The sequence below is a fragment of the Gorilla gorilla genome, chromosome 18, assembly GCF_029281585.2.
Source record: "Gorilla gorilla gorilla isolate KB3781 chromosome 18, NHGRI_mGorGor1-v2.1_pri, whole genome shotgun sequence".
In the NCBI taxonomy this organism is placed as follows: domain Eukaryota; kingdom Metazoa; phylum Chordata; class Mammalia; order Primates; family Hominidae; genus Gorilla; species Gorilla gorilla.
The window spans coordinates 110202244-110215463 of record NC_073242.2 but is presented as its reverse complement, the minus strand read 5'-3'; the positions used below and the strand labels follow the sequence as shown (position 1 = coordinate 110215463).

The following is a 13220-nucleotide window of genomic DNA, read 5'->3' as shown; positions in this document are numbered from 1 at the left end:
AACCCTTACAATTAGATTTCGTTTTTTAAAAGAAATATGAAAGAAAATGTCTTCCTCAGTTCTTAGAAGAGAAATGACTGCAAGCAAGATATAGAAGAAACTGAAAACATGTTTTGCTTAGTGAGTATGCCAACTGTTGGTGAGAAAGGAAGGAAAGAAAGGAAAGGAGAGGAGAAGGAAGAGAGAGTGAGCAAGAAAGAGAAAAGAAGAAAAAAGAAAAGGAGAAAAGAAAGGAAGGAAGGAGAAGAAAGAAAGAAGAAAGAAAGAAAGAAAGGAGGGAAGGAAGGAAAGAAGGAAGGAAGAGAGGGAAGGAGGTAGGGAGGGAGGAGAAAGAAGAAAGAAACGAAAGAAAGAAAAAAAGAATGAAAAAAGGAAAAGAAAGCAAAGAAAGAAAAAGGAAAGAAAGAGGAAGAAAGAAAGAAAAAAAGTGGAAAGAAAGGGAGAGAGACAGGGAGGAAGGAAAGAAGGAAGGAAGGAAAAAAGGAGGGAGGCAGGAAGGAAAGAAGAAAAGGAGAGAGAGAAAATTAGAAAGGGAGGAGGAAAGGAGGGAGAGAGGGAAGAAGTGGGGTTACCTTCTCCACTAGGTAGAAGAGGCCCATTATTTAGAGACTATGATACTTTTAGGGGTCCACATCAATGTTTTAACTTTATTTTTCTTTAAAATCAGAAGAAAAAAGTGAATATAATAACAAATATGTACTATTGAAGCCTGCCTGTATCATATTTATTCATATACCAATGCTGTCATAAAATGCAGTTTTTAAATTTATTTAGTGGAGAAAGTGACCCATAAAGTGCCCAGGGCCTACAAAAGTCATCACAGTCTTAGGAAGGAGGAAAGGGGAGGGGAGAAGAGAGGAGGGAACTGGGGGCAACAAAAGAAGAAAAGCTAGAAGAGAAATACGGTAAGATTGTGAAATTTTGGGCTTGGTAATAATGGTTGCTAAAGATTCTTCCAGTGGTAGCTTCTAGATGGTTATCCAGTTGGAAAACCTGGTTTGGAGACTTGAATGCAATTACCGAAAACTGTATTTTAACTTTCCGGTGATCATTAATGCACTGGGGAAAGAGTTACAAAGGCAATAAGTTACTTTAACTCATCCCATGTTTCCTGGTCTGTATTGTAGCACATTTGTGGCCTTAGATTACCTGAACCCTTTAAGTCTTTTTTTTTTTTTTTGGAGACGGAGTCTCGCTCTGTCGCCCAGACTGGAGTGCAGTGGCGCGATCTCGGCTCACTGCAAGCTCCGCCTCCCGGGTTCACGCCATTCTCCTGACTCCGGAGCAGCTGGGACTACAGGCTCCCGCTACTATGCCCAGCTAATTTTTTTTTGTATTTTTAGTAGAGACGGGGTTTCGCCGTGTTAGCCAGGATGGTCTCGATCGCCTGACCTCGTGATCCGCCCGCCTGGGCTTCCCAAAGTGCTGGGATTGCAGGCATGAGCCACCGCGCCTAGCCGTCATATTTATGATCTTTAAACTTTAGGGAAGCTGAGGGCAAAGGAATATTTTCACCCTCAGAGGAACAGAGTTCCTTTTTCTAATGTTGTAAATTACTAGGTCCAATGCTTCCTTTCCTGAGTAAGGGATGGTTGCAAGTTAAGGAACTTATAAAAGCTCTGGCCTTCCGGGGCATCTCTCATCCTTTGACACTTTTTAAATCTTAATTTTTGAAATCCTTAGTCCAAGTAGTCACCGCCAAGCCTGGCCTCCCCTCTTCCGCTTGCAGAGGGGGCCGCATGAATTCTTTGGAAAACTGTTTCTCTGGGGTCCATCTAGACCTTTACAGACTGAATGCAGAAAAGAAGAATTTACTATAAGAATGTGTCCTTCTGAGTTGGACTAGAGTACAAAATATTACCATGAAACTCAGCTGAACCATTTGATTCACTGGCAAATATTTAGGTAAGTTGCTCTGTGCCTTAGCTTCCCCATTTGAAAATGTGACAAGTAGCATCTTCTATGCAAAATTATCGTCAGGATTAAAATTAACTTATGTGTATGAAGCATTTAGCACATGCTTGACAAGTTTTGGATGCCAAATAACTATTGTTATTTAATTTTCATTTTTTCTCAATTATTAAAGAGATGATACGTATTGTACAAAAATTAAAAGTATTGAAAAGTGTAAAGAATCAAATCAAATAGAAAATCACCCATAATCACTTCACCTAGAAGCAACTAATTCAACATTTTGGCATATCCCTATTCCACTCATATGTTTGACAGCATTTTAGATACAAACTATTGAAACTAATAGGAGGGTGCCATACAAAAATCAATTGTGTTTTTATTTATCTGACATCACATAATTACAAAATGTATTTATTAAATCGGGTGTGATTTATAATGGCAACCCAAATATGTAGAGAAAAAAACTAACAAAAATGTACACTTTCTGTGGAAAAAAATAGAATATGTTACCTTACGTCATAAAAAAAATCAGTATCTGAAGATGTAGATCATAGTTATGGGTGATCAGATTATAAACTGACAGTTCTTCCCAAATGAATCTATATTTAAATTCAAAGTAATTCCTATAAAATCCCAACAAGGAACTTGAGAAGATAATACTAAAATTTCACATGAGAGATAAAAGAGGCCGTAATAAAGAAAATTTTGAATAAGTAGAAAATACCAAGGGACTTACCAGGTATCAAGGTAAGTCATCATTATAAGGTGAAAATACAGACCAATGGGATTGAATAGGAAACTCCAAAACAGATCCAAGCATTTATGGAAATGTAACATAGAATATAATGGCCATAGAAATCAGCAAAGGGAAAGTGAACTACATAATCAATAGTCCTGGCGCAGCTGGTTTTCCAAAAGAAGATAAATAGAACCAATCACTTTCTCACTCCATGCACAAAAAATTATTCCAAATGGATTAAGACCTAAATGTGAAAATCAGAACCAAAAATGTAGTGGTATATGTAGAAGAGTATTATCTTTATTCCTCGTAATAGTAGAGTTCTCAACCATTGCTCAAATGCATTATTATTTCTTTAAAGAAAATTAATGATAACTTTGCCTTTATTAAAATTTGAAAATTCCATACAACAAAATAAAACAAAGCCAAAAGGCCTCAGAGAAGATATCAGCAATCCACTATCTAAGGGTTGATATACAGAATATCTTACAACTAATAAAGAAATGCGAAGAAGGCAATAATAAAATGAGCAAAATTTATGAATGGACAAGTGTTAGAACAGAAAACCCAAAAGACTAATGCATGAGTGAAAAGATGACCAGTCTCACTAATAACAAAGCAAATCAACACTAAGATACCATTCCACACACATAAGATAGTTTAGAATTGAAAAGTCTAACAATACCAAGTGTTGGCAAGAATGCAGAACAAAGCAAATTCTCATACTTTCTTGTTCAGTGTGTGAATTTTTAAAATCATTTGGGAGAGCAGTTTTGCAAAATCTAGCAAAATTAAAGATAGGCATAACTGAGACCCAGCAACTCCCAGGAATATGCCCTGGAGAAAGCTTTGTACATATGTATGATGTGCAGGTACTGGAATGTGTAGTGCTATAACCTAGGATGTTCATAATAGCCAAAAGTGGAAAGCCCTGCAGACATCCATCAATAGGAGAATAGATACATTAATTGCATATTTATGCAGTGAAATACTCCTCAGCAGATAAAATAAATCAACTAGAAATATATACCTATCAAAATGAATTGATCTGCCAAACATAATAGTACATAGAAAAAGAAGACTACAGGAAGTTGTTGGTTATATAAAATTTCAAATATAAAAACAACACTATTATGTTGCTTATGGGTATTTCTATATTCAGTAAAAGTATAAAATTATGAATTAGATTAATAATCAGCAAATTCAGGGTAGTTGCTTCTGAGAAGAGACTGAGAAAAACGGAATGAGGGAAATTCAGTGGATTTCAACTGTCTTTATAATAATGAATCATTTAGAAAAAAATGAATGTGAATATGGCAGAGAAAAACATTTTAACAAAGGTGAGTGGTGAATGCATTGGCTAAGTTATATCATTGTCTGCATTTTTCTATATACTTTAAAGATTTCATAATATGACAAATATTTTTAAAGCTTATAACTAATACCTATTGCAATTGCAGTTAAAGGAATAAAACCCAACTGTTCACAAATATGCCAAATGAAAAGCACATTGGTAAAAAAAATTAGTAATAATAAATAAAGGTCTGGGAGAGGAGTAACTTCCCAGGGAGGGAACTGCTAAATGGAAAAGTTGAGTTTTTCTTCTCGACTGGCTGATATCTTCTGGAATTTTCTTGTATTAAGTGTCAAGCCATTTGTACTCAGTACCATGATGTGGGGAAACTTGGAGCCACAGGCATCCATGCATTCTGCATTTCCCCCACTGCCACCACAACCAAACACAAAACAAAAACATTTGGACCATGACCAGCAAAGCCAACATGCACCAGGTAAGAGGTAAAAATGCAAAATATACCATTGTGTGACCCATGTTTGCTCAGTGAGATCTGGCTCTGAACTTCCCTGAAGTCAAAACAAAGAGGAAAGCATGGACAATCCCAAGATTTGCAGCATCCAACAGGCAAAATCAAAGGGCTTATCAGGAGAAGTACAAACATTTCAGGAGATTAGAGCCCCAAAGAAAATTCTCCCTTGTTATGATAAAGATAAATAGAAAATGAGAAACAAAGCCATCTACCCAAGAAATAGCTTAAACACTGAGCACTGAATCTGCTCCAACCATACACACAACTTACTGTCTACACTGCATGACTTGTATGATAATGCATACATTATCATGACTTTCCTATGCCGTTGTCTTCACTAACGACTTCACTACTCAAGAGGACTTTTGTCCAGGCATTGATTGTTCATTACAGGAACTTCCCCAAAGACCTAGCAACTCTTCCCTTGAAAGCATCAACAGACAACTGGGGCCCTAAGAGCCTTTGAATCTTTATTGTTTCCCCAATGCTTTAGGTAGAAAGAGGATACAGAATGGGTGCTGGTATCTGTTACTAGGTAACAAGTGTCTTCCACAATTTTAAATTGTATTACTAATATCAACAATTGGCATTCAGTGGGTCCTAAAGATTTTGCATTTATTATCTCATTTAATCATTAAAACATCTCTAAATGCTTGGTACTGATATTTTTCCCATTTTACAGATATAGGAAAACCAGGGCTCAGACAGATTAAGTAACTGGTCCAATGTCAGATAGGCAGTAACTATCAGAATCAGGACTTGAATTGGATCTGTGTGCCTTCAGTGTCTGAGTTCTATAACCAATATGCTTTACTGTTTCTATTGGAAAAAATCAAGTCTATGCCACCAACAACTGGTTGATTCTAGACTCCATAAAAGGAAGAGGCATGGCCCTTTCTCCATCTTAAAAACTAGTTCCATGAGATAGCTATTCTGAATCTGACCCTGTAGTTCTCTGGGCTTTGTGACTAGCCAATGCCCCTCTTTAACACAACCCCCTCTCTCCCACTCCATCCCAAGAAGAAAGCATGGCCTTTGTGATATAAACTCCTGGAGCCCCCTCCATGAAAGCAGTGCTGGGTCCACAGACCCAGCCCAGGGACCATTTGGCAGGCTGAGCCATGTGGTCATGGGCCAGGGTTCACACAGGAGTGCAGAGTGATTTGCAATCAGTTGGGAGTGATTACACAGTGTTTCTCATCGATAGGCAGGAGGGAGCCCTGATGGGATAATGAGATGCAGCTGATGGAAAATCACAGCTGACTGTCACCAGTGAGCAAGCTCGCACAGCCCTACAGTGCTGCAGTCGAGTCCTCCCCACTGCAAAGACCAGGAGAAAAATCTGTGGAATTTTAATACTAAGCCACCCCACAGTGCCAAGGGAAATTGACTGGAGGGTCCACCAGTTGAGTAGCAGATAATTGGGTAAGAACAGGATACAGGGGATTCCTCTGGACAAACCACAAACCCTGCCAGGATAGGGCTCCAAATAGCTTTCCTAAAAAGAGAGAGCAGCAATGCACAGGCAGCCCCTGGGAAAGGGCTAAAATGCAGGGTACTAAAGCATGGGGCCCCTTTATCTTGCCTGGCCCCAGCAAAACAAAAAGAGTTTCTTTGCCTCTGTGCATTACCTGTGCATGGTTAGAAACTGCCACGGAGTGTTTTCCTCACTGTGCTCAATGAGAGAATCTGTTTAAGCTATGTTTCCATGGATCAGTTCGCTAAGGGCCAACTTGAGCCCTGTTTACCCTTCTGTAGTCAAGGAAAGACAGCTGTTTGCTTAAATTGAGGTCTCCTTCTTCCATGACAGTCATTACTGCCTCCCCAGTTAGAGATAATAAGCTTGAATTTCCCAAGCAGATGTGAGTTGCTCACGTCTTGACTATTCTTGTAAAGGCCATCCAGAACCCAGAGTGATGTTCCCGAGGAAGGTACTATAAGACTAAATCTTCATTACCATTCCCAATGGATGTACAAAGAGGTCCCTAATAAATAAACTTGCTGAGTGCACAACTCTGGCCCAGACCTTTAACCCCATTTCCTCACATAGCATTTCTATCTCCTACATTTAGGCTGTGTTGCCCCTGAGCAACTCACTGGACTCATTCATAAGAAAGGAGGTGGAATTTGGCCAATCAGTGCTTGGCTAGTGAGTGCCTAAATAAACAAATAGTGCAGTAAGTTGAAATGAGTCAAACCCTTGGTTAACCCATTCAGTTTTGTTTTGTTAAGAACTTACAATATTACTTTTTTAAATTAAAGACTTTTTTTATTTTGAGAAAACTGTAGATTCAAAAGCAGTTGTAAGAAATAATGCAAAGAGATTCCATGTAGACTTTACCTCGTTTTCCCCAATGGTAACATCTTGCAAAATTATAGAGTCAAATCACAACCAGGGTATTGACATTGATACAATTCATTGATTCTCAGATATGCCTTGTTTTGCTCATTTCTTTTATGCAATTTTGTCTTACAGGTAGGTTCCAGCATTCAGCACCATGGTCAAGGTAGAGAAGAGTTCCATCACCACAAGAATGCCTTGGGTGCCTTTTTTTAACCCTCCTCCCTGACCCATCCCTAACCCCTGGCAACCATTAATCTGTGTTCTATTTCTATAATTTTCTCACTTTAAGAATTGTACATCAATGGAATTGTAGGGTATGTATTATTTCAGAATTGACTACTTTTTCAGTTAGCATCATTATCTGGATTCATCCAAGTCGTTGCGTGTATCCATAGTTCATATCTTTTTATTGCTGAGTAGTACTCCATACTATGGATGTACCACAGTTTATTTAATCATTCACTTGCTGAAGAACATCTGGGTTACTTCTGGTTTGGGGCTATTTTGAATAAAGTTGTTTTGAATATCCACATGTTAGGTTTTTGTGTAAACATATATTTTCATTTTTCTGGGATAAATATCCCAGAGAATAATGGTGCGGTCATATGACAATTACATAGTTAATTGTATAAGAAATTGCCAAACTGCTTTTCAGAATGGCATGGCCATGTTACATTCCCACCAGAAATGTGTCAGTGATCCAGTTTCTCTGCATGCTCACTACCTTTTGGTGTTGTCACTATTTTTAATCTTAGCCATTCTGATAGATGTGTAATGATATTTCACCGTGGTTTTAATTTTTACTTACCTAAGGGCCATTGATGTTCAACATCTTTTAATGTGTTTATTTGCCATCTGTACACCCTCTTCAGTGAAATGTTTATTCATATATTTTGTGAATTTTCAAATTGGAATTGGATAGCTTGGCTTTTTTTTTTTTTTTTTTTTTTACTGCTGACCCATCCCACTTTTCCATTTATTGCTAGAGACAGAAACTAAAATCCGTGGCTTCAGGCTGCTAAAAGCCGAAAACAAAACAAAATAGAACAACAACGACAACAACAACAAAATAAGGTGTGTTGGAAAAGCTTGCATGAGTTTATGTATGTCCTCTCACTTAATGATCACAATCCTGTGAGTTAATTTCTGTTTCCTTTCTTATGTTACTGTAAGGAAAAAAGCTTGGAGAAATTGTGTGCCCAGGGCCACAGAACAAGAAAGTTGCAGAGATGGAAACCCAGGTATCTTGACACTATAATTTGTCCTCAAATGCCTGTATTATAATGTCTACCTGTGTATTGTTTAAATTATTTGACAACATGAAGCATGTCTTTTGTAATCACACACAAGAAAATATTGCTGAAAATAACTTAATCTTGTAAACCTGTAAAAGAAGAGATATGTCCTCTCTTTGACTAGCTTAGCTGCAATGTCAATTTACCATCTGTGGGGTTGAGTCTGTGGTCTATGTACAGCCTATGGGAATGTTCACTTTAGGACCTTTTGCCCATAAACAAACTTCTAAAATTTCTTGAATATTCTAATGACTTACAGTCTCTAAAAAGAAATCTTTTTTTTAAGAATATAATTTTTTTCCTTAAAATGGGTTTGGCTGCTTTCTAATAGCTCCTGAGAATTAAATGGTCTCTACAATGTCCCCTCCATATTCCAAATAAACAAGTCAAAGCCCGAAAGCCCTGTGGTGGGACATGACCCAAACACACAAGTTTTTATGGCCTAAAGTCACCTTGCCAGAATGCACTGAAAGACAAACAGAGAGCATTCTTTAAATATTTCTAGTTTAAGAAACAAAAACAAAAACAAAAACATTATTTCTTTTTTTTAAACTAACAAGCCCCTAGAAAGAAAATAGTAAATAAATGAAAAAGTAAATCATAAATAAAATGTATATTAATTAAAATAAATATTCGCTTGACAAAAAACATCTCCAGTAACCCAAAATCCTGCAAATGAAAGAAGTGGGGGAGTGGGGGCTTGGCATAAATATTCCAGAGCTCTTCCTCAGTCTCTTTATTTCATACTTTTCTGATCCGCTGACACCTCCCCACATACTCAAACCTCTACAAAAAAAAAAAAAAAAAAAACACTAAAAATTAAAAAAATAAAAATAAAAATAAGTATGATTATTTTTCTAAGGGCTGTTCATTCTACCCTGGAAATATTTCTTCTATTACTAACATCCTTTCTGTTGTGATGACCACTAACTTAGTTGGGCTCATGTCGCTCGTTTTCTTCTGGATTCTTCTAACAATCTTCTCCTAACTCCAGTTTCTTTCTTCTTCAACCCATCTTACCCAGACTGCCATATTAACTGTCACAAAACACAGCTCAAAGACCTTCAGTGGCTCCCCACCACCTGCTGATGCAAGTATAAACTCTGCAATTTGGAATTTAAGGATATTGAAATAATTATTTCAATCTAACTTTCCCTACTTTTTCTCCCACCTTCATTCTGTCCAACCTGGGGGGAGAACCATTTCCAAGCTGACCTTGCTATCTCTGTGCCTTTCTTCAAGCTGAGCCTTTAGCCTGTGCTGTCCTCAGGGAACATGCGGCCATTCACTGCCTTCTTCAAAGCCATCAGAGCACCTCCTCCGTAGGATTTTCCTTTTCTCCTATAAGTCAAGACCTGGAACATTAGCTAATGGTAATCCTCAGTTTGGCATAGCTGCCTGCAAAGATAAGCATTCTGAAGGCACTCTTAATCTAATCTTAACAATGATGTGAGTTAGGCAGCGGTGTGCTGGTAAATGTTTAACAACTGGTTCTTGGGGGAAGAGAGGGAGACAGTAAATGCATATATTTGCATACATACATTTATTGTAACTGTTGTTGGTATAAAGGACACAAAGCCCCCTTACAAATAATAATGAAATATTCAATACTCCTTTTTGTAAATTCCATATAGCCCCTCGATTCTTAAGGAATATTTTGTTGTTTTTTGGTCAAATAATTATATCTATAGCCAAACTGTGGTCGCAAAGGACAAGTGAGGATAATTCCAGCATAAATATTTGTTGATAATTTTGTTTTCATTAGTGAGTAAGATGAAAGTGAAATGTGAAATGCTGGAACTTCACTTACTTATTAATGACATGAGTGAATTCTTAGCTAGCTTAGATAATAGCGATGAAATACTGAAATAATATTTGCTCAAGTTGTGATTTGAAATATTATATTCTTAAAGTAATAGTTGCAGACACTACACAATTTTATGGTTAATTTGCATCATTAACATCATTTCTAACACTTACTTAAGTCTAGAGAATCAAAATAGCAATGAAGCCCTGATTTGCCTATTTCCATGGTGTAAGTATTTCCATCAGCACTGATTTCAAGCTACTAACCTGGCATTACTGAACATGGAGGCAAGAAAAGATGCACAGCAGCTCCCTATTACATAATATTTCTACTATACAGATATAATAGATGTAAATAAACCAAAGAATATAGGTACATGTAAAATAGTTAGAAAGTTTTAAGTCTTGAGGATTTATTACCTTTGTTTTAATGTGATTGGTTTAATGATAAATTTGTATAATTTAGTCCTTAATTATGACTGTGCTTAATAATTGGCCTGAACATTTTCTGAAAATTTAACAATCAGCACTCATATTCCAGCACAAGCCAGCCCCAGCATCTCACTGGAATGAGAGATTATTAATGTCCATTTTACTGATGAGGAAACGGTTCTGTAGTCCAAACACAAATGTGTCGATTGAGTAAATAAATCTATATGAATCAAAATTATTTCACCAGTGCTCCAGCAACCTGAGATCCTGCTCATATTTATCTTCTTGATCTCTGTATCAGTGGGCCCAGCATGGCAACTGGCTCAGGGGCAGAGCTTGATCGATTCTTGTCAACCTTGCCCTTCCTTCCCTATTCAGCTGTTTATAAAGAAGGCTGACCTACAAACTTATTTTGGTGAGAGCATAGGAAAGATCTATTCTTGATCAGTGAAACACAACTAGCTTACCCCACTCCATTTTCCAGGTCTGACCTAGCTCTGTGACCTCAGCCCGCCACTGCACTCTAAAGCTCAAAATGGAAACCACATGATACAAACAGAATAAGAGAATAATTACAAAAGGCTTTTTGTAAACTGTAGAGTACTGCATTCTAGGGATTTGTTCTTTTGAAAGAAGAGAACCCATGGTAGAGGTGGGAAGAAAGGTTTTCTCACTTCTCTATAGGTATCCATATCTCTTACTAAAAAATATATTGACTCTGGACAAGATGGGAGAAGCCCTCCCACTATAAGCAACTATAACAGTAGACAAAAAATATATGAAATAATTATCTCCAAGCACTGTTGCAAGCAGCAGTGCGGGATTCCATTGGCTTTCCACCTGGACACACTTTTTTGTGATGTAAACTAGGGAGAAGGATCTAGAGCAGTACAATCTAGCTCAGCTGGAGAGACTGAGATGAGAGTTTGGGGTCATGATGTTGTTTTTGTAACATGACATTACAAAATTATGTATACATTAGATATTTATTCTGGATTCAAGATAGACCAATGTATTTTAATATGACATAGTATGAAAAATTTATTGATATGGTTTCAGATTCTGCATTGCAACTAATCTCACTAATTTTTTGATGATACAGTTGCTTTTCATAAAAACATATTTTTTGTGTGTAATGGGATTTATAATTGCCATTTTAAATAACTTAACATTTACAATTTTCAGTTCTAATTTATAATATTTTAAACATAGATAAATACAGTGCACTTGAAGGGCCACAAGACAACAGTATTTGACAAGGGCTTCCCTAGAGTCAAGGTTATTCTAGACCTCTAATGGAGTTTAAAAGAAGGGTTGAAAGGATTGCACTGACCTGAAAGTAAGTTAACTGCCTAATAGGACAAAATTCAACACTTTATTAAGATTTTATTAGGAATGATTAGGAAATTCAGACACTCAAAATTTAGTATCCATACAATCCAATATCCAACCAAAAATTACTAGACATTTGAAGAACCAAAAATATGTGGTCCATATCTAGGAGAAAATTCAGTCCATAGAAACAGACCCCAACAAAACGACAGAGATAATAAAATTAGCAAAAGAAGAATTTAAAAGAGTCACTATAAATATGTTTGTATTTAGGATTCTCCAGAGAAACAGAACCAACAGTGTAGAGTTTTATTATGATGGATTGGCTCACATGAGTAGGAAGGGTGAGAAGCCCCACAATCTGCCATCTGCAAGCTGGAACCCCATGAAAGCCTGATGGTCTAGTTTCAGTCCAAACTTGAAGGCCTGAGAACCAGGGGAACCAAGAGTGTGTCCCAGCCAGAGTCCAAAGGATGAAGAACCAGGAGGTCCAGTGTCCAAGGGCAGGAGAAGATGGATGTCCCAGCTCAGGAATAGAGAGCAAATTCACCCTTCCTCCGACTTTCTACTCAGGCTCTCAACAGACTGAGCGATGCCCAACTGTATTATGATGTCAATCTTCTTTATTCAGTTAACTGATTCAAATGCTAATATCTTCCAGAAATACACTGACAGACACGTAGAAAAATGTTTTACCAGCCAACTGGGCATTCTTTGGCTGAGTCAAATTGACATGGCCATGCATGGTGGCTCATGCCTGTAATCCCAGCACTTTGGGAGGCTGAGGCAGGCAGATCACTTGAGGCCAGAAGTTCAAGACCAGCCTGGCCAACATGGTGAAACCCTGTCTCCAATAAAAATACAAAAAAACTAGCCAGGTGTGGTGGCATGCACCTGTCGTCCCAGCTAATCAGGAGGCTGAGGCAGGAGAATCACTTGAACCTGCGAGGAGGAGGTTGCAGTGAGCCAAGATCACACCACTGACCTCCAGCCTGTACAACAGAGTGAGACTCCATCTCAAAAAAATACAAACAAACAAACAAACAAAAATTGACACGTAAAATTAGCAATCACAATGTTCACAAGTATAAAGGAAAAGAATAATGTAGAGGAAACATAAGGAATCTCAAGAAAGAAGTAGGCCGGGCGCCATGGCTCACACCTGTAATCCTAGCACTTTGGGAGACTGAGGTGGATGAATTGCTTGAGCCCAGGAGTTCAAGAGCAACCTGGGCAACATGGTGAAACCTCATCTCTACGAAAAAATAAATTAGCCAGGCATAGTGGTGTGCACCTGTGACCTGTGGTCCCAGACACTTGGAAGGCTGAAGCAGGATCATCTGAACCAGGAGGTTGAGTGTATTGTGAGCCAAGCTCATGACGCTGCACTCCAGCCTGGGCGATAGAGTGAGATCTTGTCAAAAAGAAGAAGGAGAAGGAGAAAGAGAAGAAATAGAGGCTATAAGAAAAGAAACAAATAGAAATTCTATAATTTGAAAATACAGTATCTAGAATTTGAAAATACAGTATCT

At 37.7% G+C, this 13220-nt stretch overlaps 1 protein-coding gene across 1 annotated transcript in view; it reads left to right on the top strand.

Moving 5' to 3' along the window:
- Positions 1–8897, top strand: part of LOC101152016 (uncharacterized) — an 81685-nt gene extending 72788 nt beyond the window's left edge. Inside the window, exons 8-10 of the mRNA XM_004058038.3 lie at positions 6956–6986; positions 7810–7897; positions 7997–8897. The gene's annotated coding sequence lies outside the window, so the exon portion shown is untranslated. The remainder of the gene's footprint in view (positions 1–6955; positions 6987–7809; positions 7898–7996) is intronic.
- The last annotated feature ends 4323 nt before the right edge of the window (positions 8898–13220 follow it).